Here is a 22,907-nt window from a genome sequence, read left to right on the forward strand (position 1 = left end):
CACATAAATTTTCTGTCGATGGCCATACCAACGTAATATCGCATAATACTGCATAATACTGCATAATACCTTTATAATTCAAAAAAAGTACATAAATTTTCTGTCGATGGCCATAACAACGTAATATCGCATAATACTGCATAATACCTTCATAATTCATAAAAAACACATAAATTTTCTGTCGATGGCCATAACAACGTAATATCGCATAATACTGCATAATACCTTCATAATTCATAAAAAACACATAAATTTTCTGTCGATGGCCATATTAACGTAATATCGCATAATACTGCATAATACTGCATAATACCTTCATAATTCATAAAAAGTACATAAATTTTCTGTCGATGGCCATACCAACGTAATATCGCATAATACTGCATAATACCTTCATAATAATGTCTGTCGCTTCATAAAAACTACATATTTTTTCTGTCGATGGCCATAACCAACGTAATATTCCAGAATATTTCGCATAACTGCCATTTACGGAAAGCTGTTTTTATAAAGTAGACAAAGTTTGAGGTTGGATACACATCCATACACAAACAGAAACGATATTTCGCTCAAATATCCTTTTGCAACAAGACATAATAACGGCCCTATTGCAGGCTAAACAAAGAGGCGTTTTTGTACAATATATTGAACAGGCGGTGGTGTTCTATGCCCACCGATAGCCAATAGAAAAGATATTTTGGACTAATACCCCCGCGAAATTACATATCACAAGTCCTAAAAAATGCAAATCTGAGGCAAGGCATTATACTATAAATTTACCGGGCTTTACTGTTATGTACTTATCCGTGCAGCAGTAGAAACAAGTGTCCTCCCTGAAAATGACGCATCAAAAGCGCTAAAGCAGGCCAATCAATCCAAAGACATTACGTGTGTTTTTTATTTCTTTTTTTCGGTGCAGTATTTCAATAGTATAGCTTGATTAGTTCTTAAACCAAATGAATTCTTAGATGCATAAAAATTTAAATGTTCCAATGATTTTTGTCCGACTGAAGAAGCTGCTGCCGTAGAGAAGCTATATCACATTAAAGTTTAGAGCCGTTTACGATGAAATTATTCCATTGTTTGTAGTTAAAATTTGACAGGTCATAACTTTTTTTCGGCAAAGGCTCTTAGGCTGAAATTCTGTAGAAGGCATGTCAGTAATATAACGTATCATTAGGAAAAAGATGGAAGAATTCCAAATTAAAAGTCAAAACTTCTATTTACATGGAACAAAGATGTTCCAAAAAGGCATAAGTATAAAATTTATCTCATTTAAAGAGTCTCCGTAGATTTGATATTCCATTGAAGTTAGGATCAGAGTACAAAAGCTGAAAATAGTTCTAAATAATGTAATTATTATTGGCTATTGTTAAAAAATCATATGGTGAGTTAACAAGATCAACTTTATGAGCAACTGACCGAAAAACCAATAGACGTATGATATCGTTAGTCTTTTTATTAATAGCGGTATTTTGCCTGTTTGTCCGCGAAAAGCGCGTCCTGTTAATTAATCACGAAATTCTTATATCTGCACAAAATACCAAATGCGATATATATTTACCGACTTTGTTTTATTCTCCCGCGTGTAGCATTCAATTGCAACGCCTGATTTTTTTTGAAAAACCAATCCGAGATTTTGCAGCCACGACAAAGGGATGTGTAAAGCAGAGAGCAGTGTTATTACGGCCATTTTGAAAGTTGCGTAACGTTGACGTTGCTAAGTCTGTCCTTGTTTTTTTATATATTTTTACATTGCTTGGAAGCCTCGACTTTCGAATTACAAATCCCACATTAAAAAGAAGATACCATCTTGCAAAGTTGTGAAACATTTTATTGATGAATGCCCTAATGCCTCCGTGCAAAATATTGGGTTTATTATAGTTGATGTTGTGAACAATGGAGAGAATTTAACAAACAGGCAAATTGATAGTTTGCTATTAGATAAAGAAAAATTCTGGATAGGGACACTCGTCACACAACATCAGGGACTTAATGGTTCTCATGACTGGAATAGAACTAAAAGAACAGAAAAATGCAAGTTGTAGAAACCGTGTGTTAAGTTGATAGTAGGATGATGGTGATGGAAACCAGTTTTAAACCCTTGTGTATTTAATTGTATATAATTTATTTTTATCACTATATAAGATATTTTAATTGTTAATACTGTATTGTAAGCGATACTGAAGAAGTCAGTCGATGAACTGACGAAAATTTTAAATAATAAAATCTTTTTACTGAATTCTTGATGTAGTCATCTATCTTGTTGGTTATTCCTATAGCTACAATTTGTGTTCATATATATATATATATATATTTCAAAAATCGAATTTACTAAAACAACTGAATTTTATATGTATGGATTGCTTCTTAATACCGGTAAATTATCTCCGTAAATGTTTTTTCTAAAGACCGAATTTACTAAAAGAACTGAATATCATGGATTGCTTGTATGGATTGCTTCTTAATGCGGGTAAATTATCTCCCCAAACGTGTTTTTTTCAAAGACCGAATTTACTGAAACAATGTGTATGGATTGCTTTTAAATACGGGAAATTCATCCCTAAGCTTTTTTTGTGGTTAATCAAAACAAGCTGAACTATGGATTTGTTCCCTTTTGGCAGCTTTTCCCAATATGCAAAAAAATATTTCAAACGTTTTACACTACGACACAAAATGAAAAATATTCAAAAGGAAGTCGAACGGAAAAATATTTTTAGGCCCTAATTTTTACTTGTCAATTGGACTTTAACTTTAAGATTGCAAAAGTTAAGGCCTGGTTGACAATTGTCTATCTATCAATAATTTTATATTTTAAATTTAACTGAACCACCATGAATTCGTCATGCTTGCTGTGAATCTAGGTTATCGCGACTTTGAGTTTCTTCACTAAAGATAAGATAAATAAAAATGGAACAAATCTTATTCGTTAATACGAAAGGGTTTCTTGAGATTGATAACAACGAACATTCGAGCATTTCTCTAACATGAAAACAGTTAATATGTTCGGACTAACCTTCACTTGTTGTAAAGATTCTTTGTTCTCTAATGCTTTCACCATCGTTTCTGTCGGCAATATCTTTTGTCTGTTCTCTATAAACCATAAAAAAAGCACAACATAGCAATTAAATTGTTATATCCAATTAATTATATTCTATCACGTTGATTTTTGGACTTTTTAACTGAAAGTAATAGTACGTGCAACCCACTACACAACATTACTTTTATATTTTTTTTCAAATTAAACCTCAAATCAAATTTCAAATCTCAAATCAAATTTAATAAAAACTTACCATTGGCTGCCTAACCCAGTATTTTCCTTTTGGCATTACAGCATTTATCTAAACAAAATTACTTAAATAGTTATGTGAATGTTTTACAAAGATTTTCCTAAAAAAAATAAGTTTCCTCAAATAATTATTTTTTAACATAAAAAATAAATGAATGATAAACATTTATCTTATATACATTATATATATATATATATATATAACAGGCAAAGTGGATATGTTCATTTTCCTTTGATCTTACCGAAATTTTCTTTGAAGTAACTGAAAAATGCATGTCTAATATGTTAAATTTTCTGACGTTACGGCGCGACGTCAATAAGACTACTTCAACGTTAATATTCTATATTAAATAAATGAAGCCATTACAGTGCACTTAAAGCTTTGAGGCCAAATAACTTGAAAACGAGGTGGTGACGTCAGTGATTTTTTACCACGTAAGTAACTAGGGACCACCCGGGACCAATTTGGGTAAGTTTCCCAAGCCTGGGTCCCCGAATCCGTTTCGGAATGGAAAGGTTGAGGACGTCATCACAAAACCTTCAAACCCCAATATCTCTGCAACCGCCAAATAACTTGAAAACGAGGTGGTGACGTCAGTGATTTTTCACCACGTAAGTAACTAGGGACCACCCGGGACCAATTTGGGTAAGTTTCCCAAGCCTGGGTCCCCGAATCCGTTTCGGAATGGAAAGGTTGAGGACGTCATCACAAAACCTTCAAACCCCAATATCTCTGCAACCGTTTGTCAAAAGTCCATGTTCCTATACATTTTCTTGATCTGCATTTCAAGATCTATACGATGAATGCATCGGCTGTACGAATTAAGAAATTTTTTGGAACTTTTGGTAGGGACTTTGCTGACGTCAGAAAAATTTTTAAGCCCTTATATCTCCCTAAGCGTTTGTCAAAAACATACGATACCATACATTATTTTGGTCAACGTTTCAACCTCCACACCTTACAGACAACGAATGACTAATTTTAACCAATTTTCTTTTTGTATATGCACTGCTGACGTCGGCAAAAAATCTAAAGCAACCTATTTTTCCATTGTTCTTCTGCCTTAGTGGATTTTCACATGGGCTTTATCAACTAGTCTTGTATAAGTAATCAGCTAAATTTACACTGAAAACACGATTCTTATACAAGCTGGCACTTTTTTCTTCATACAACCCATCACTGCACCTAAATGAACAGGGTCACTTTAGAGAAGGATCATGCAATCATTACATGCAGTCTTTTATGAAGTTTTTTTCCAACAATTTTTTTACTTCTTTATCCACAGAGACTGTAAATACATTCTCAAACACACATAACTTACTCGTAACACACATTATATTGCCATTACAATCTATGGAAATCTATGTATAGTTAGTTAAAAAGCCTTAATGACACTGATTTCTCTTGTGTATTTAGTGTTAGTTTATTTCTTTTAATGGTTATCACTTCTGTTGTCCATCTTCTCTTTAATAATAGCCGTATTCTGTATATTCAAAATGGTTGTGCGCGGCTTTTATCAGAAAATTTTGGGAAAACCCCGCAGAATCAGATTTTTACCAATGAAGGAAAGATAAAGCAATCTGAGCTACGGCCATTTTAAAAGCTGTGGCATTGACGGTTAATCTGTTTTTGTCTTCAAAAAGGTTTTCATTTTTGTTTTTTTACATATTTTTACATGTTAAGATAAATATATTCTCACGTTTTGTAGCTAAGTACAAATCTCAAACCCAAAAATTTCTTGATTTTTGGCTAGGAACGAAGATTTTTAAGGAGCATTCTACAATCAGCTAGCTAGCTAGCCTTAGTTATTACTATTCAGTTTAGTATAACAGCTTTATATCCTAGCCAGTATTATTTATTTTTATGTTAAAGTTGTGTTTACCTAGCTAGCTCCTTAGCTACTTCTGACCAAAAAGTGAAAGTAGCCAAATGCAGTTTGGCTGCAACACAATTCTTAATTCTTATGCTAAATGAAGTTAGGCAGATACCACTTTTATTACTGTTATGAAAACTTATGGTGCAAAATAAAATTGCTGAGTATTTTTTTAACTGAACATGATAACAACAGCGGTTTCCTGGACTTTTTTTAACCGAATTTGCGATGAAGTTCTTTTGAAAAATAGTGTTACGCCTATACTCATGTGTGACATGGTAAATTGGTATTACATCTGTATGGATGTGTCACATTATTTACCCGTACTAAATGGTCAGCTAACACTCACCGGGAACATTATCCGAAAAATAAAAAAGGTTTGCCAGAAAGTTTTTGCTATGACGGGGTAACAACAAATTGTAATCTGTGTTTTTATTTCAGCTTAAGTTGTGGAAAGTTATTTGATAAAAAACATATTACACTGGACACACCATAAAGTTGTGTGCACTTCATTTGATTTACTACATACTACATAACTTTACTAAAGCGCTTTACCTGAATATGTGGCGCAGTTGACGGCTCTTATTAATCACTCATCCGGGTGTTCAACGGCGGGTAACAGTTACCTAGCCTTTTTACAGAGTGTATTCTGTTTTCTGTAAACCAAAGATGCAATGTAGTTTTTTTGAAAAGCGTATTAAGCCTAAAAGCATGTGTGATACAGTTTAGCCAGCTACAACAAAATTCTTAATTAGTAATTCTTATGCCAAAAGCAGGTAGCTACACCAGACTTATTCCGCAAAATAAAATTGCTGAGCGATTTTTTTAGCTGGACGGGCTGTTTTCTGTGTTTTCACCTAATTGGACGAAAACTTTGTCGGACAAAAGTTTTGTCCGACAAAATTTTTCGGACACCTGAAGTTTTCGTCATTTTAGTCCGCGAAAAATTTTGTTCGACGAAAATTTTGTTTATTTTGGATTTTTGTTATTTCTTATTAAAACAAAGTTTGTACAATAAAAAGTTTTCAAATCAAGTGGCAATTCAGTTGAAACGAGGCATTGATCCTGCGGATGTGAAGATTTCCTCAAAGTTGTTAGATTTAAAACCAGTCCACGCTTCCTGAATCGTTCAACTTTACCACTATTTAAGCAACGAAGCAGAAATTATCATCAACGGGTTCGATGCATCTTAATTACAAAAGCTGTTAAAAACGCACAATCTGTTGTGGACATGTTAAAAATCCGGTTACAAGCATTTAAATTCTGTAAGAAGTGAAGGAATGCTTCTGCTGTCCTTCTTCTCTTCTCTTTAATAATAGCCGTATTTTGTCTGTCTGTCCGCGAAAACCGCGTCCTGTTACAGAAACACGAAACACGAAATGCGATATATAAGGGACGGGCGACCCCGTGGATTTTTCCACGGGTTAACGGCTAGTTAATAATAGCCGTCGTCTGTCTGTCTGCCATTAAAGACGCTTCCTGTTACGAAAACATGAAATGCGATATATAAAGGACAGGCGACCCCATGGATTCTTCCACGGGTTAACGACTAGTTTGTAATAATTGCCGAGTTGTTTGGTTTTAAAAGGAATCGTAGAATCGTCCTTTTTCACTGGTGCATGACCGCTCTCCACCACGAGCCTATATCCCACTGACTCAGCCCCTGGCAAACTGTATGGTACTGTCAAAGTACACAAGCTTAAAACAGACGACGTTGCCGATTTACCTCTCAGACCAATCATCTCAAAGGTTGGAACGGCATCATACGAATCATCATTATTATAAAAATCGCTGAATGTTTTAAGGGGGCTGGCAGCACATTTTAAAAAGTCCAAATATGATGGAAATCTTTTAAAAAGTGCCAGCGCCCCTAAAATTCTTAGTGTTTTTATCATATTTTGTAAAAAGAAAACGGAACTGAGTTATCCCTATTGTGAGAACCAAACTTAACTTTGGAATAATAATGGTTTGAACTAATGTTTAAAATATGTAAACACTATAAAAAATATTTCAAAAGAAATAATATATGTTTTCCTTGTTTTAATTTCTTTCGTGTTAATTTCGTAGTCGTTAATTTTGTTCCTTTGGTAATTTCTCTGATAAGGTATGTCATTCTTGATTTTAATTCGGAACGTACCGACTTCTAAATTTAATGAATAGAAAAAGTTTTGAACGATCGTAACTTAACGGATAAACATCGTTTGCCGAGTTATTATTTTAAACAACCCCAAACCACCCTGTCTGCCTGCGTTAAATTTAAAGGTAATATTAAAACAAAACAAACCATATTTTTAATGTTTTTCTTTTTCTTTTTCCACTTTAAATTATGAAGAACGTTGTGAACTGTTATTTATAGCAGTACATTGTCTTCGTCGGCAGAGTTTGTTGCCTGTGGCAAAGCGGCTAGCGCTTACTTGACGGCTAAACAAGAGCATAATGCAGCTAATAAAGGAACTTGATCAAGTCCTCGTTACACAGGCGAGGGCGATATCTGTTGTTAATGTTTTTGCAAACTTGACTTGAAAGTTGTATTTCAAAGCAAGTTATTATTTGTTTACCCTGAGACTATATTTCATAGTGATAAAATCTTTTAAGCATTATTTTCAACGAATTGTGAAAACGTGTGGCTAATTTTGATGGAATATACTGATGCATAAGATAACTTTTAACTCAATTTAGCCGGCAAGTTACATCAATACAATTTCAATGCTTCCCTAAAAACATTTCGAAAGTTAGCTTAATTACTTTTGGTACAAACATTTTTTCTAAACTTTTTTGTCTTCCAGTTACCAACTTTTTTACTCACAGCAAAAAAGAAACAGGAGAAACTAAGGAAAAAAGAAAACCGTGTCCTTTATGGTATATCTTTTCTTTCATTAACACTTTTTGCTTTTAGCGCGCAATCAACTTGCCCGCGCTTCTCTAGAAATTGCTTGAGGAAATCAAAGATGTTTAAAATGCATTTTAGAGGTGATGACTAAAATGAACAATATTAAACTGACAGATCTTTTTTACTTTAAAATCTTCGACCAAAGATGGAACATGGGGTTGGCTATTTTTTACGCATACTTAAATGTCAAATGGGTATTGCTTGCGCTCAGCTCGCTAGTTTCAGGGGCGGCGCCACTAGGGGGCTGGGGGTTCAGCCCTCCCTCTTTGAAAGAGAAAAATAACAGAGCTTTTCTGAAGTCCAAGGTGTGGCCGTTTTACGTTGGCTTCCGTTGCGTTGGCTTGATGTAAGTAAAAAAGCTTGTATGATCTGCTGTTTTCTTTCTTTTTATAAATAACATAACAAAAGAAAACAATATTTACAATTATTTTCTCTAAAGATACGATGCGCATGGACATAATCGAACAAAAAGATGTCACACCCTTACCAAAATAAAGATATTTGTCAGGGCTAAAAAAATTCTCACAACAATTAATTTTTTGTCAGAAGGTTTGATTCCACTTCAAAAACGTTATGAGCATTTCCTTATTCTTTCTGTTTGAGAATGCGCGGGAAAGCAAATCTTGAAAGATGATGTCCGGTTCATTTTATCACAATGTCTAATGTAGAAACTTTACACAGCATAATAACTTGAATAATAAAGGACACTGAAAAAAGAAATTAATTTTAAACAAAAGATTTTAAAACTTCGTAAAACCATCTCGTACAATAAAATATATCGTAAAATTCCTAGAGTAGACATCTGCTAACGTATTTTCCAACTGCACAAAAGGCCACTCCACTAACACTTTCGCGCATTCTTTAAATTTTTCGAACTTTCTTTTTCCAAATCTTGAGACCATGAGTAATAAATACAAGAAATTGCGGAGAAAATCAAAACTGACTTGAAGTATAAGAACTTTAATTAAACTTTCTCATAAAATTTGTCCACTTCTGACACTGGCTAATTTCCAAGGTGAATTTCCATTTAAAAGCGAAAGCGGATCGGAACGGACAACATTAGCGCGCTAATAGCTAAAATTAAATATAACCCTAAACCAACGTAGACATCATAAGACGCGATGGTTAACTTGGGCTTCAACTTGTCCAAATCTAAACAGGGAAAAAAGAAACAATTTACATATTGGCCTTGCAGCATATTGCGAAAATATTGCAGCATATTATTGCCACAATATAGTTACATATAATAGATATTGATACAGTGTGAATTTATGGTAAGTCGTCCACGTATTACTTCCTGAAAAGAAGGAAATATAGTATTCAACATGCGTTAGACCTATGTACGTTCCCAAGCCTTGTAGAGATAATAATGTGCTATTCTCCATAAAGCACATTGTAGTGAGACTTATCAATGTCTGTTGTCGAGTGTAGCAAGCCCTTTCTTTCCTTGTAATACAATGTAGCAAAGCGTAATTTTTCGTAGCGATGTGTAGCAGTACGTTATTTTCTGTAGCAGGCCGTAGTAGAACGTATTTCTTTGTAGTAGAGCGTAGTAGCCTGTAGTAGCATCTGTAGTAGCCTGTAGTAGCTTGTAGTAGAGTGTAGTAGCGTGTAGTAGAGCGTAGTAGAATGTATTTCTCTGTAGTAAAGCGTATTTCTCTGTAGTAGAGTGTAGTAGCGTGTAGTAGAGCGTAGTAGAGCGTAGTAGAGCGTATTTCTCTGTAGTAGAGCGTATTTCTCTGTAGTAAAGCGTATTTCTCTGTAGTAGAGTGAAGTAGCGTGTAGTAGAGCGTAGTAGAATGTATTTCTCTGTAGTAAAGCGTATTTCTCTGTAGTAGAGTGTAGTAGCGTGTAGTAGAGCGTAGTAGAGCGTATTTCTCTGTAGTAGAGTGTAGTAGCCTGTAGTAGCTTGTAGTAGACTGTTGTAGCCTGTAGTAGAGCGTAGTAGAATGTATTTCTCTGTAGTAAAGCGTATTTCTCTGTAGCAGAGTGTAGTAGCCTGTAGTAGCTTGTAGTAGAGTGTAGTAGCCTGTTAAGAAGCGCAGGGGCTTACAGCAGTTAAGCTTCATACAAATAGTTTCAAAAAATATTCTAACTTTTCAGTTAAATTGAACTGGGGAAAACGGTGACTACCATCGCCATGATGGTCTCGCACTATATACAAACGAAAAATTATCTGGACATCTTCCCACAAAACGATTCTTATCAGTACATCAATTGTAGTTGGTAGATAAACAAGCCATGATGGCCGATTCGCCAGTGGTCATCATAATATCAGAGACAAAGAAACAAATTTAGCAGACACGCCTAAATATTCATTCTCAATTTCACATCTTGTGTTTTACTGCGCTTACCCAACGAGACATGATCAGTTTGTTTGAGTCTAACAGAATACATCACAAGCAATGTATGTTCCAAATACCAGTAGTGAAGGCGAGTGATCAGTATTACGTAAGAGATACGGTTGTTTCCGTAAATTAGACCCTTGATAAAAATTTAGAAAAAAGCTCCTGTTTCTAGAAGCAATCCATACATCTCAGATTCAGTTGTTTCGGTGGATTGGGCCATTGTTAAGCATTCAGGAAAAAACTCCTATTTCTAGAAGCAATCCATATATCACAGATGCGGTTATTTCGGTAAATTGAGCCATTGATAAACATTCAGGAAAAAGATCCTGTTTCTAGAAGCAATCCGTACATAATAGAATTACTTGTTTCGGTGAGCTAGGCCATTGATAAAAATTCAGGAAAATGGTCATGTTTCTAGAAGCAATCTATACATAACAGGTTCAGTTGTTTTGGTGAATTGGGCCTTTCATAACCTTTTAGATAATACTTTTTGACATTCAATTTTGGCCGAAATATAAAATTTCAGAACAAAAGTTACCGAATTTGGCGCTTGTCTCTGATAATATCAGTTAAACGCTCCATGTTTCTCTTGTTTCGTTCAATTTTGACAATATAAAACGAAATTTTAGACCAAAAATCACCGAAGTCGGCACTTGTCTATGCCATTATCAATTAAGCGCTCCATGTTTCTCTCGTTTCGCTTAATTTTGGCCGGAAAATGAAATGTGTCTAAGGTATTGTCACATATACGAACTCTACTTGTCTTGTTTCGATGAATTAAGACCTGAATACTTTTGTATATGCCGATTATCTCTTGGTTGAAAGAAACCTTTTTTTGTTTCACAACATTAAAACTTGTTAACGTATACCGGAACAAAGTTTCGGCAAATATGTATCACGCCGTCTTCGCTAAGGATTAATCTGTTATGCTTTCGAATATAGAAGAATCCGTTTTTTGTCAAACAATTGTTAATATATATTGAACGATTGTAGTTTATAGTTGTAGAGTCTTGATGAAATCTAGTAGTGTTTGTGTATTTCACAGACTAAAAGCTACTTTCTAAAAATATGCTCATGCACTACGAAAGTCAAAACAATTAGCATCCGTGGCATCACAGAATGTTTCACAAGAAGATTGCTACTTCTTTATGAATTGCTTTTTGTTAATATAGGAAGTTTTTTTATGATTACTTCAAAAATAATATGATCAAGCTTGTGGTCATCCTTTTTAATATATTACATAGGGAATGATATTTTGAGACATTCACTTTTCGCCCATTGTGATTGATTTTAATTTATTTCCACAAATGAATATGTATAATACAGTGTCACGTATGAGGTGTGCTAGTTTTACGTATATTATACGTCTTGTATTATTCTAAGAAGCAATTAACTACTTGTTAAAAAGGAAAAATATATATTCTACAAATAGTTGAAATATAGTATAGAGCTAATAGTTTTTCTCTTCTTGATTAAAGTAGAATGAAAAGTCCTTGCAGGCTAAAAGATTTCGGAACAAATTCAATTTATTTCATTCCCTTTATAGTTCAGAAACATACTTTAATGACTTGACACAAGTTGATAATATAAATTGACTAGTCGTTGATTAGTCGCCCGTCCTTTATATTTACCTGTCGCAGCAAAGTGGATAAAAACATATCGCATTTGATATTCGTGTTTCCGCAACATCATTTTCTAACTCAGCGGGGGGTCCGCGCAGAGACAGACAGACGACGGCTATTATTATAGAGACTAGTCGTTAGCCCGTGGAAAAATCCACGGGGTCGTCCGTCCTTCAAATTAACCCGTTGCAACAAAGTGGACAGAAATATATCGCATTTGGTATTGATGCGCATTTTAAAAATTCGTGTTTCCGTTACGGGACACGGCTTTCGCGGACACACAGACAGACAGACGACGGCTATTATTAAAGAGATTACAAACAATAGAACATACTGTGTGAAATGAGTAAGAAGGATAAGAAGGAAAACGAAGGAGGAAAAAGCCCGTTTAAACAAGATTTCGGATACGATACGAAATCTTAAAAAAATATGTAATCCCGGAAAAGAGCTATGGTAGTTCAAATAATAAATACAGACGATAAGAGCTAAATTATTCCGGGTCACTGTCTGAGCCGGACAGGGAAAAATCGCTTTCACTGTCACTTTTTTGTCAAATCATCTTCATTATCTATAGCAGATATGTTTTGATCAATGGCAATAACACCAGCAATTCCTGACACCCTTCCAACAGTTGCCTTTCCGCGAAGTCCATGCCTTCCTTCAGGATTAACCTTTTCGCCATTGGTAAGCACTGAAATATAAAAAAATGTCATAGAAAAGCATTTGAGAAACCATATCTAATCCTAAGTTTTAAAACTGCAAGAGCTGTTGTTAAGATAAGATAAGAGAAGCACACAATAAAGAAGAATCCTGAACATTTGACAAAACCAAAAAAAAATAAATATAAATATAAACTAGCACAATTAGGCAAAAGAAGCATTCAGCATACCTCATTCGCATCAAAGTTGAAGCTATTGACATCTATCTCATTTTCCAATTATACTGTAAAAAAGCCAGTAGCTAGACATTTCTTTTTTGAGTATGCTGACTTCTTCTTCACATCTTTTCAACAACTGATTTTCGTTGTCGCCACTATTTTTTAAACCCTACAGTACCTCAACCCGAATGTTTTCACAATGAGTGTAAAATCATGATATATGAAGTGTCAAGAAATGTAAAAACAATTCTACTTACCATCAATCTCTGTATTTTCCATCCATGGGAAATCAAAATCACTGTCTTCGCCAGACTTCTCCTCAACACGAGGTACACCAATGTCCCCGCAATGGTGTTATAACATTTCATGAAGTCTTTATCAACGTCTCCACAGATTTACATACTATGTAATTCAATCCTCCTTTTATTATCTGCCTTCTTTGTTTCTTGTTTGTCCTTATATGCATTGCTTCTGCCCATGAAATAAGGTGTCGTTGTCCTTTTCTCTTGCTGTTGTTATTTTCAAGTTTTTCACGGAGCAACTTTTCCATTTTGCTAGCAGGATAATTCTTTGTTGAGATCCACTCTAGATCTTTTGCATGAAACAAGAAGATATATTCAGATGATAGAATATATCTTACCTACTTTAATCATAGAAACTTTGCAAGATTGAATTGAATTGAAAAAAACGTTCGAAAAGTGAATTTAAATTTCATGAAATAGATTTTCGCAGTTTATTGTTTTTCACTTTCATATTAGAATCTTGATTACCTGTAAATAAACATTACCTACGTCCCCTAAACGACTATCGTGCAGAGAAACGCACAGTTCTGTGAAAAAACGAGTCTGTCTAGCCACAAATTTAGCCAGGAGACCCAGCGTTTTCCCTTCAAACCGCCTTTATGATCAATTTTTTCTTTCTCTATCAAAGAAAGCTTAAATAACTAGGCTAGTCATAAAGTATGATATGAAATGTTATGGATGGTTGAGCTGGCTATCCTGGCTACAGACTCAGCCTAGTGTAAGTGGCGGCTTCTCAAGTTTGTAGATGCCTGATGATGACGTTAATAAATAAATCTTAGTGTTATATTTCCTTGTTTGAAACAGGGAAGAGGATGGGAACAAGGATGCAGTAGTCCGTAAACCGCGGAACGCCCTGCAGTGCAGCGGATAGACGCAGCAGTGATGCGCTCCGTCCTGACATAGTCACCAGGTCTCTATATTATATGGATTCTCGGATCTCCCGAAAAAATCATCAATATATCCATTTTTCATACATATGGTCAATATATCAATATTTAGAAGCCCGTTCATTCCAGTGCATATGGACATAATATCAATTCTACATTATCGATATATTGTCCGTTTTTTATAGTGAGTATGTTGTAAAAACAAAGCCCTTAGAAGTCAAAAATGTCTTAAGGAGAACATTTTAAACCTTGTCAAAACCCAACAACTTTACTATTCAAATCTGGCTGTTCAAATCTTCGTTGTCGAACCATTAAAAAGCAATGTAAAGAGCCTTAACTTTTGATTAATCACGGTAGAAAAATTCGAAGAGCTTAAATTTCTGATTTGTTTCCATTTTAAAAAAGCAGCAAAAGATAAATAAGAATCTCCTCCATATCGTTACTTATCGGTACTGGCTTGGATAGAACTTGATGATGTGGTTACAAAAGACTGGGTAACAAAGCGTACGGCGGTTCTTATGATCAATGGCAATTAAAAATAATTAAAATACCGGAGATTAATGTAGCTTATTCTATTACACCGCAATTTTGCACACAAAAAGATAGAATAAGTGTATTACTGAATGAATCACAAATTTTGAATTGATTTGGATTATTGTTTGTTGCAGTATGAAACTAATTACTGCACACCATGTTGTTCTTTAATTTGAACTACCACCTTTTAAAGATGGATTGGATTCGAACCAATAACTTTCATAGTCTTGCAACAATAGACTTAATTTACTTGGAATTCACAAAATTCAATGTCACTTCAAATAAAAACACATCATAAAGCTTGTTGTTACAAAATTAATTGTGAGTTAAAAACCGTAGCTAAGTATTACAGGTTTGTTGAAACTGTTGTCTCCTTGAATTAACAAACTTTAGACTTTCGCCAAATTTTTTTCTAAAGTAAAGGGTGTAGCCACCTATCTGAAAACTTTCTTTTAGCCAACTGGTTTTCGGCTATTTTCGCTTTTTAGCCAGACTTTTTTAAAAATTCACGTTAATTTAATGTCCCTTATTAAAGTGTAACGTAAATATCCAGGACGTTTAAAAAGCTACTAGTTGTATTTTTCTGACATCGCAACAGCGATTATAGCCAGGGACGAGGTTGTATTATTATAACCTCGCTACGGACGACGTTGTACTTATATAACATAACACAAGTTCAGCTGGGAAGAGGCCAGGGAAGGGCTGCAGAAAGTTAGTATGTATCACCATGCTCGGCAGCATGGCTGCATGTATTAATGTAACTGTGTCTCTTTTATTACTTGCAGAGTAATTAATTACCCAATGGGTTATGGCATATGCTCGTCATTCATAAAACAACGCATCCATCCATACCGTACCGTACGCATTTAATTTTTGCAACGTGAAATTCATCGTTAAACAAATTTTGAAATTCTGGTTAAATACTAAGAATTAAAACGCAAAGGCCTACTAAATATCTCGATTAACATTTAAGGTCTTTTTTTATCACATGAAATGTGTACAAGTGTTCTAAATTTTAACGAGTTTGTTCGGAAACAAAAAAGCAAGGGGAAACTTTATTCTAGTCAGTACACAAGCAAGCGAATTGAATTAAGTAATTGGGAAAGATGTCCTATTAGGGTAAATATTTAGGCAATTAGCCTGGCACATCCACACCTACACATACAATACTGAAAACAAAATTTAGGAAACCATTCCCGCAATATATACGATATTGAATGTTTTGTGAAGCTAAACAAGGCAAATCTTATTCTGATTAAAAAACAATTAGACAAGTAGCGAAACCTATCAATTCATCATTAAAAAAGTATTTTGGGGAATAATCTTACGCAATATAAAAAAAAGAACAGAATAAAAAACGGTCCAACGATCACTTTTTTCTACTCACAAATCGAAAGGGCGAGTAGCACGCGCGTGCGTATATCATTGCATGTGCATACATCAAAGATTTTGTTAAAGCTCTCTCGAACCTTGTAGGAAGAAGCTCGTACCAAATGAAATGTTCAATGTTCTAGCAAGCGAATAAAAAAGCCTTTCTTCTACTTTGTAAACAGGCAAGGGAGCAAAAGATCCTGACATACAACTTAAAAGATATCTGATAAAAACGCTATCGCGAAAGGTGAAGTATTAAATCTCTTGGTCGGCCAATTCGAGAAAAGACTTTATTCCACTCAGAAAACAGGCACGGGAGTGTTAGACCTATCCATACATCATTTGAAATGAGAATTTTGGAAGTTGCCTTTCACGCTGAATATAATGTTAGATATCCATCCATGCACTACTAAAAAGGAGATTTAGCTAGTAAGCGAATCAAAAGCGAAACTTTATTCTACACCACAAAGAAGCAATCAAGAAAAAGACCCTACCATATATGTCTAAAAACACTTCATTCCACTCCGATAACAATCACGCGCGATAATATCAGATGTCCTAGCATGTAAATTCACGGGAAGACTTTATTCCACTCAGTAAGAAGCAGAAACAAGGGGGACCGATCCATACCACCATACAATATTAATAGGATATTTTGCAAAATACCTTCAGGCGGAAAAACATACAGCATGTCCTAGCAGACCTGTGTATACAAAATTAGTTCTACTCAGTAAACAACCAATCAAATGAGAGATCCATCCATACCTTATAAAAATAGAGATTTTATCAATATACATGCATCATTTGAAAAACGCATTTTTTGATCTTACCCTTCGCGCGAATTAAAATATTTAGCACGCCAACCTTAGATGTTCTAACAGCTCAATTCACGGAATACTTTATTCGACGCAGTAAAAATGAAGAAATGTGGGACACCTATCCATACATCTATCAAAAGAGAGATATTGAAACAAGCAGTAGAGTTGAATAACTATCCATACACAAATAAAAACGATATTTTAGAAAAATACTTGTGTGTATCATATGTTTTTTTTGCTGTTCATAGGAAGCAGTGTAATGTGATTTTGAACTTTCAATATTTTTAAAACTAAAACCTTATGACAAAAATGATAAAAATGTATATGGACTTTTTTTGTTCGTAGCTGTTAGAAAAACTATTGGAGGGACATAGTTATTAATATAGTGTAACTAGCTAAATAAAATTGAGTTATGACTGTTATGGTTGCTACGAAGTTAAGTTATATTCTGCTGTCCTAGGCCCGTTCTTAAGGCTCTCTAGCCATTGAACGCTACGACTTTCTCATAATAACCGGTTGAAAATAGCTATTAGGTAATAATAGTATGAATAGAATTTGATTTAGCTAATATTGGGTATATTTTGACTCCTAAAAAGAAATAGTACTCTAGCATTTTTTTTTTTTGCAAAACAGTAAAATTTGTTGAGTTATTTCTAAAAGGTTTTAGTAATTCTAATAGACTAAGGCATTTCACAAGATAGTTAGCGTATTGCTCTGAATAGACCCGTCATCATGCTCCATCCATACTACACGAAGGTAGCATAGAAGCACACAGTATGTTACAAAAAAATTATGGTCCTTTTTTGAACATTATATTTAATTAAAACGTATATACAGTTGACTCTCTCCAATCCGAATCTCTATTATCCAAATCTTTAACTATAATCCAAACAAATTAAAAATCAGCGTCGATTTTCCTTAAGAAACTCTCATAATCTACTTTCTACTATCCGACTCTCTGTAATCTGAAAGAGAATTATCCCCCTTGAGATTCGGATTAGAGAGAGTCAACTGTACATACATTTCAATAAAATAATTTGTTATAATTTTTCTATACCGAAATATCGCCGCTTTATTAAAAGAAAAATGCTATTCAGTTGATGTCGACATAAGTATGATATATAAAGGTAGCAGAACTACTTTAGGATCCACTGACAGAGATGCGACAAGGTTAGATGAAAAGACTGATCGACTTCCTCGAACACATATGCATATAGACTTGATAAGCGCAAAACAAATGTTACGTCATATCCATGCCGAAAGTTTTAAAAAATGTTGTTTACGCTTTTCAGAAATCATTTCGGAAAGCCGAGTATAGAACTTTTGACACACGCGACCCATTCCGCCACACACGGATATCGCTAGTGGCGTTAAAGTTTCATGCTCTACTTGCAAAATAAGTTTATTGTAATTTTTCTTTTTTTCCTTTTTATTTACATCATATGCTTTTGGTAGCACACCTTCGCATCTAAAAATGCCATTTGACCAGTGTTCCAAAAGCCTCTTGTGCATACATAACTCTCGATTCCTGAGAAACATTCGCTGTCCACTGGCTCAATGGCTCACCAGGTAACTGTTGTAGACACGGTTCAATGCGTACATCATGACAAACCTCTTTTAGTTACATCCCAGTGACATTACGGATTTCATTGTCTAAGCGAAAGGAAGCCACATTATTTGCATGACAAAGCATGATCAATTGTGAACTTGAAATTCGAATCTGAGCCCAGAAGCATAGCTTGTTAATTGTGTATCTCTCGTTCCTTGAAGGTAGTCAGTCAACTAGATACACTGCTTCCTGGTTGATATCGTTCAGTCTGATTTCCTGCTTACACATTTCACTTCTGACATGATCAAGAATGACACTAATCTTAGCAATTTATTTTGTTTGATTGTTTTTTCTTTTGTTTCAGTTCTGGATCTTCTTCATATTGTCGAGTCTGTTTTTTTATTTGTTTACCAAGATATTCAGTTATTTGTGATAAGTTTTAGAATATTCGTAAGACGACCAAGTTTAACCGGGAGTGACAGCAGTTGTCTCTCGTTATTGTTTACTTTAATACCTCCCGTCAGTGCTGGTATTAATTCGAATTAATAACTACGAGTACTTCTTCCAATAATTATATATGTGTGGTATGTTCGCATACAGTATGTTAATTTATGCTTGTAGCCAGCCACTGATAAAACAACTTTATGTCCCTTGCGACTCTGTTTTAGCAATTTTACTCAGCATCTTTAATTCATTAATCCAATCTTCTACCTTATCCAAAATATATCCACCTTTCAAGCTTCTTGAACCAATTACATTATTACATTATTACCAATTACATGTTACAAACTGCGGTGTGATAAATTAGTTTCCTCAAAAAATTATTTTTTTAACTAAATTTTACTTATTGGATTTGATTTTCACATGGCAACTACAATCATGTTCATAATAGTTTTGGAAAAACCACTTTCCCCCTCCCCCCACTCTTCAGTGTTGGTTGGAGGTCTTTTCCAGAGTCGCCGGCAGTATTTTGGGGCACAAATCAACACAAAATCAACACTGACTGTTGGGGGAGAGGGGGGAAACTCTGAAAAAAGCCTCAAAAGCCGTTTTTCCAATAATTTATGAACATGATTGTAGTTATAGCTCAGCAAAACCTGAATAACTGAACGTATATCCCGAGTAAATTAAAAAATTTCCTTCTTTCATTTCTTTTCTTATAGTTACCTCTTTTTTTGAAACATTTGTTTGTAAAATTTTTTGAATTGATTTGCATTATTGTTTGTTGCAGTATGAAACTAATTACACACCATGTTGTTCTTCCATTTGAACTACCACCTTTTAAAGATGGATTGGATTCGAACCAATAACTTTCATGGTTTTACAACAATGGAAATATTTTTTAAATAACATAACACAGAAATACAAAAGGTCACACATAGTATCAGTATTTACACAAAACTAATTTTGTTACCAGAAAACTTCCTTGTCCCACTCTTCCAAGAATCATTTTCATCAAAGTTTTTTTTGGTTTTACCTGCATTAGAAATACAAAAAAACAAACAAAAAAAACAGCAAAAATTACCACCAAATTGATTAACATAAAAAGCAAAGTATAAATTAGAACAGAAAAATCCCGAGAAGAGTTGTGAACAAAAAACATTGCGCATCATCATTAAATTAAAACAACAGAAATTTATCTAGTTTTTAAAATCATTACACTGTAAAACTAATTCCACCACTCCACGACTGTTATAAATTAAAACAGGATGTAAAAGTTTCAGAAATTGCTTATTCAATTTTTCAGCATAAGTCGCAATAAAGCCTTGAGGTAGGAAATTAGCTGACTGAAAAGAGGGATATACTTCAACTTAGGGGTATTTCAACTGGCAATATTACCTGTACATATAACATCCCTCCTGAAAGTCAATATACTGAATAAAAATTTGACTACTTATTTGAATAATTATGGTACCAAGTTAGCAGTATCTCTACACTGTCTCAGTTTAACAAGTATTGTACAGATTTCAGACATGTCTAGCCTAGTTAAAGGGGAACTCCAGTAAAAATCACTTTTCTTTTTTTTGTTTGTTTTATACGTACTCAGAAAAGCATAAGAAATCAAAAAAAAACTTACTTTACTTGTTTTTCTTATTTAAAATTGTTGTACAAGCCTTCGCATATTCAATTTTTTTCTCATAAAAAACAGACAGGCGCGATTTCATTACGGACCGGACCCGATTATAAATAATGACATCACATCGTGCAGAAAGTTTAAGCGAGCGCATGTTAAGACCTATAAATACAGCTTACATTAAATCGCTTTTTGTATGTAATTTACGTTTAAATCTTTAAAAAATGGTTAGTTGCTCTGTGTTTCTATGTACCGATCGATCAGAGAAGTGTAAAGAAATAAGTTTTCACAGAATCCCGTCTGTGAAAAAAATAGAACTCAAAAACGGCTAAACAAAATACGTTGTGCAGGTGATCTACCAAGCGATCAAAGTTTTTATATTTGGTTGGCGCACTTCACAGATAGTTCTTTTAAAAGATATCTGCAGGAAATAAACTTCCATATTAAGATACTCTGCTACTTTGTAAAAATGCCATTTTAGCTAGTGAACGCGATTAAAGTTTCTCATTTCTTCTTATCTCAATATTTGTACTTATATCCACAGAACTCAACCAAATAACGTTTTGTACATTTTTATATTAAATAAGAGAACATTATACGAATTTCCAATACAAACACCGACAAAAAAGCTTTCTAGTTACACATGTATCTTTCGTAGCGCTCAAGTTTCTATTCTTTGTTTTTCAAAAAAGAAGCTTTTTTGATGGAAGGACATGCCAAGTATTTTCAGGAGGTAAATGTACCCATTTTCTTCAATCTTTGTAACTTTATAATGGCTGCATGTAATGCTGATAATGCAGTTTCTAAAACAGCTTTGTCAAAACAACCACTTGTAAGTCAGTAGCTTCTGCAACACATTTATGACTTACCATAATCATAAGATTGATTTTTATTTATACAATAATAATACCCCGTTTTACCAACTTATCTAGCCCGAACATATTGATTTTATATCACGCATTTCAATGGTACTCCATCACGGAGAAAATTTTAACGTTACATAAAATTTGTTTACATTTGTGCGCAAAAAAGCGCGTGCAGAGGAAAAATATTGCTGAACTGTAAAAAAAAATAAATTGGCTTGTAAAGTATAAAAGATTTTTTAATGAAGCAAATGATAAAGTTTTTTGACGAAAAGAATGTTAAAAAAAGCGATTAAGTATATTTATTTCTTAAAAAAAAAAATATTTTGCTAAGAACGTTGCTTGAGCCAGTAAAAGACACCTCATCACTTTGCATCATTATTAATTTCTCCCTTGTGAGACAGAAGAGGTTCGAAGTCGTGTGGCTGTAGCTTTGTAAAGTCTTTCTCATGAAGAGAATTATCCGATTCTATGTTTTATATAACATTTTTTTTTAAATATTTTTTTTTCACTGGAGTGCTCCTTTAACTAAGTTTTCTTTGAGATATTAAAATTGAGTTTTTTATATAATAATTTTTCAGTGCAACCCGAATTAAAATCAACCAATATGCATAAAGCCAGCATGGCCACATCTAACATTAAAGAAGAAAAGATTTCCCAATAATGATCACGTGAGCAAAGAACAATAGAAGTTTTTGCCTTAAAGTATTGTCCAAATTTCTTTCATACAAGACAAAAAATATCTTCAGATCAATTGTATTTCAAGTGGCAAAAAGTATTCCTACTACTAAGTGAACACACAGCACTATTTGTCTTTCTTTAAAAAATAAGCTTACTCAAAATAATTAACAAAATTCAATCTAGCTCAGGCTACAGAAATATAATTATATGCTTAACTCAGATATCTTTGAATAGATGACGTACACTGTCTCTTTTTTTCAAAAATAAATATAAATGTGCCAGCTCTTTCAGAACATGTATTCAGTATGGAATTAGCTGCATTTCATGTTGGTGGAAATTATATTTAAAAAAATATTCTCTTTATATAAAAAATCAACCCTGGCCTACTTTTCCACCACATCAGATTTTAAAAACTAACGTTTTCCTCAAAAAATTATTTTTTAATCTTTTTATAAAATTATTATTCAGCAGATAATTGAAAAAAAAAACACCAATTTAAACTTTTTAATAGGAAATTTCCACAGTTAATGTGTACTATTAATAGCATGGCTTTCCAATGAATGGCAGTAATAAGTATTATGACAATCAACAGCGCAAGTTATTGTTGCCAGAAATTGTATACTGGAAAGAATCAATTTTTATATGTAAATTATACCTATTATCATCATTTTCCTCAAAAAGTTATTTTTTGGTCCTATAACAGCAGATCACTGAGAATTTACGGAACTAAAAATCTTGTGGTAACATTTTTAAAATTAAAAATCTTGATTTTGTAAACATTAAACGCACAAATCCTAACAAATTATAATTTTTTTAAAAATAAATTGGAATGATCATCTGTTTTAACCCTATTCGGTCCGGGGTTTTTCGCACAAACTATGACTGGGGGGGGCGGATTCCGATTTAAAAATGCCACTATCTGCTTGAA

At 33.9% G+C, this 22,907-nt stretch overlaps 1 protein-coding gene and 1 long non-coding RNA gene across 2 annotated transcripts in view; one reads left to right on the forward strand and one right to left on the reverse strand.

Annotated features, from left to right (window-relative positions):
• Positions 1–22,907, forward strand: part of LOC130626150 (ATP-binding cassette sub-family D member 1-like) — a 131,103-nt gene that overhangs the window by 3,062 nt on the left and 105,134 nt on the right. The window lies entirely within an intron of this gene.
• On the reverse strand, positions 1,529–4,611 carry LOC130626154 (uncharacterized). The gene is made up of 2 exons (XR_008981814.1): positions 4,521–4,611; positions 1,529–3,341 (listed from the first exon to the last, which is right to left on the reverse strand). It is a non-coding gene; the product is annotated as an uncharacterized LOC130626154 (long non-coding RNA).

This window comes from Hydractinia symbiolongicarpus, chromosome 14 (genome assembly GCF_029227915.1).
Source record: "Hydractinia symbiolongicarpus strain clone_291-10 chromosome 14, HSymV2.1, whole genome shotgun sequence".
In the NCBI taxonomy this organism is placed as follows: Eukaryota; Metazoa; Cnidaria; class Hydrozoa; order Anthoathecata; family Hydractiniidae; genus Hydractinia; species Hydractinia symbiolongicarpus.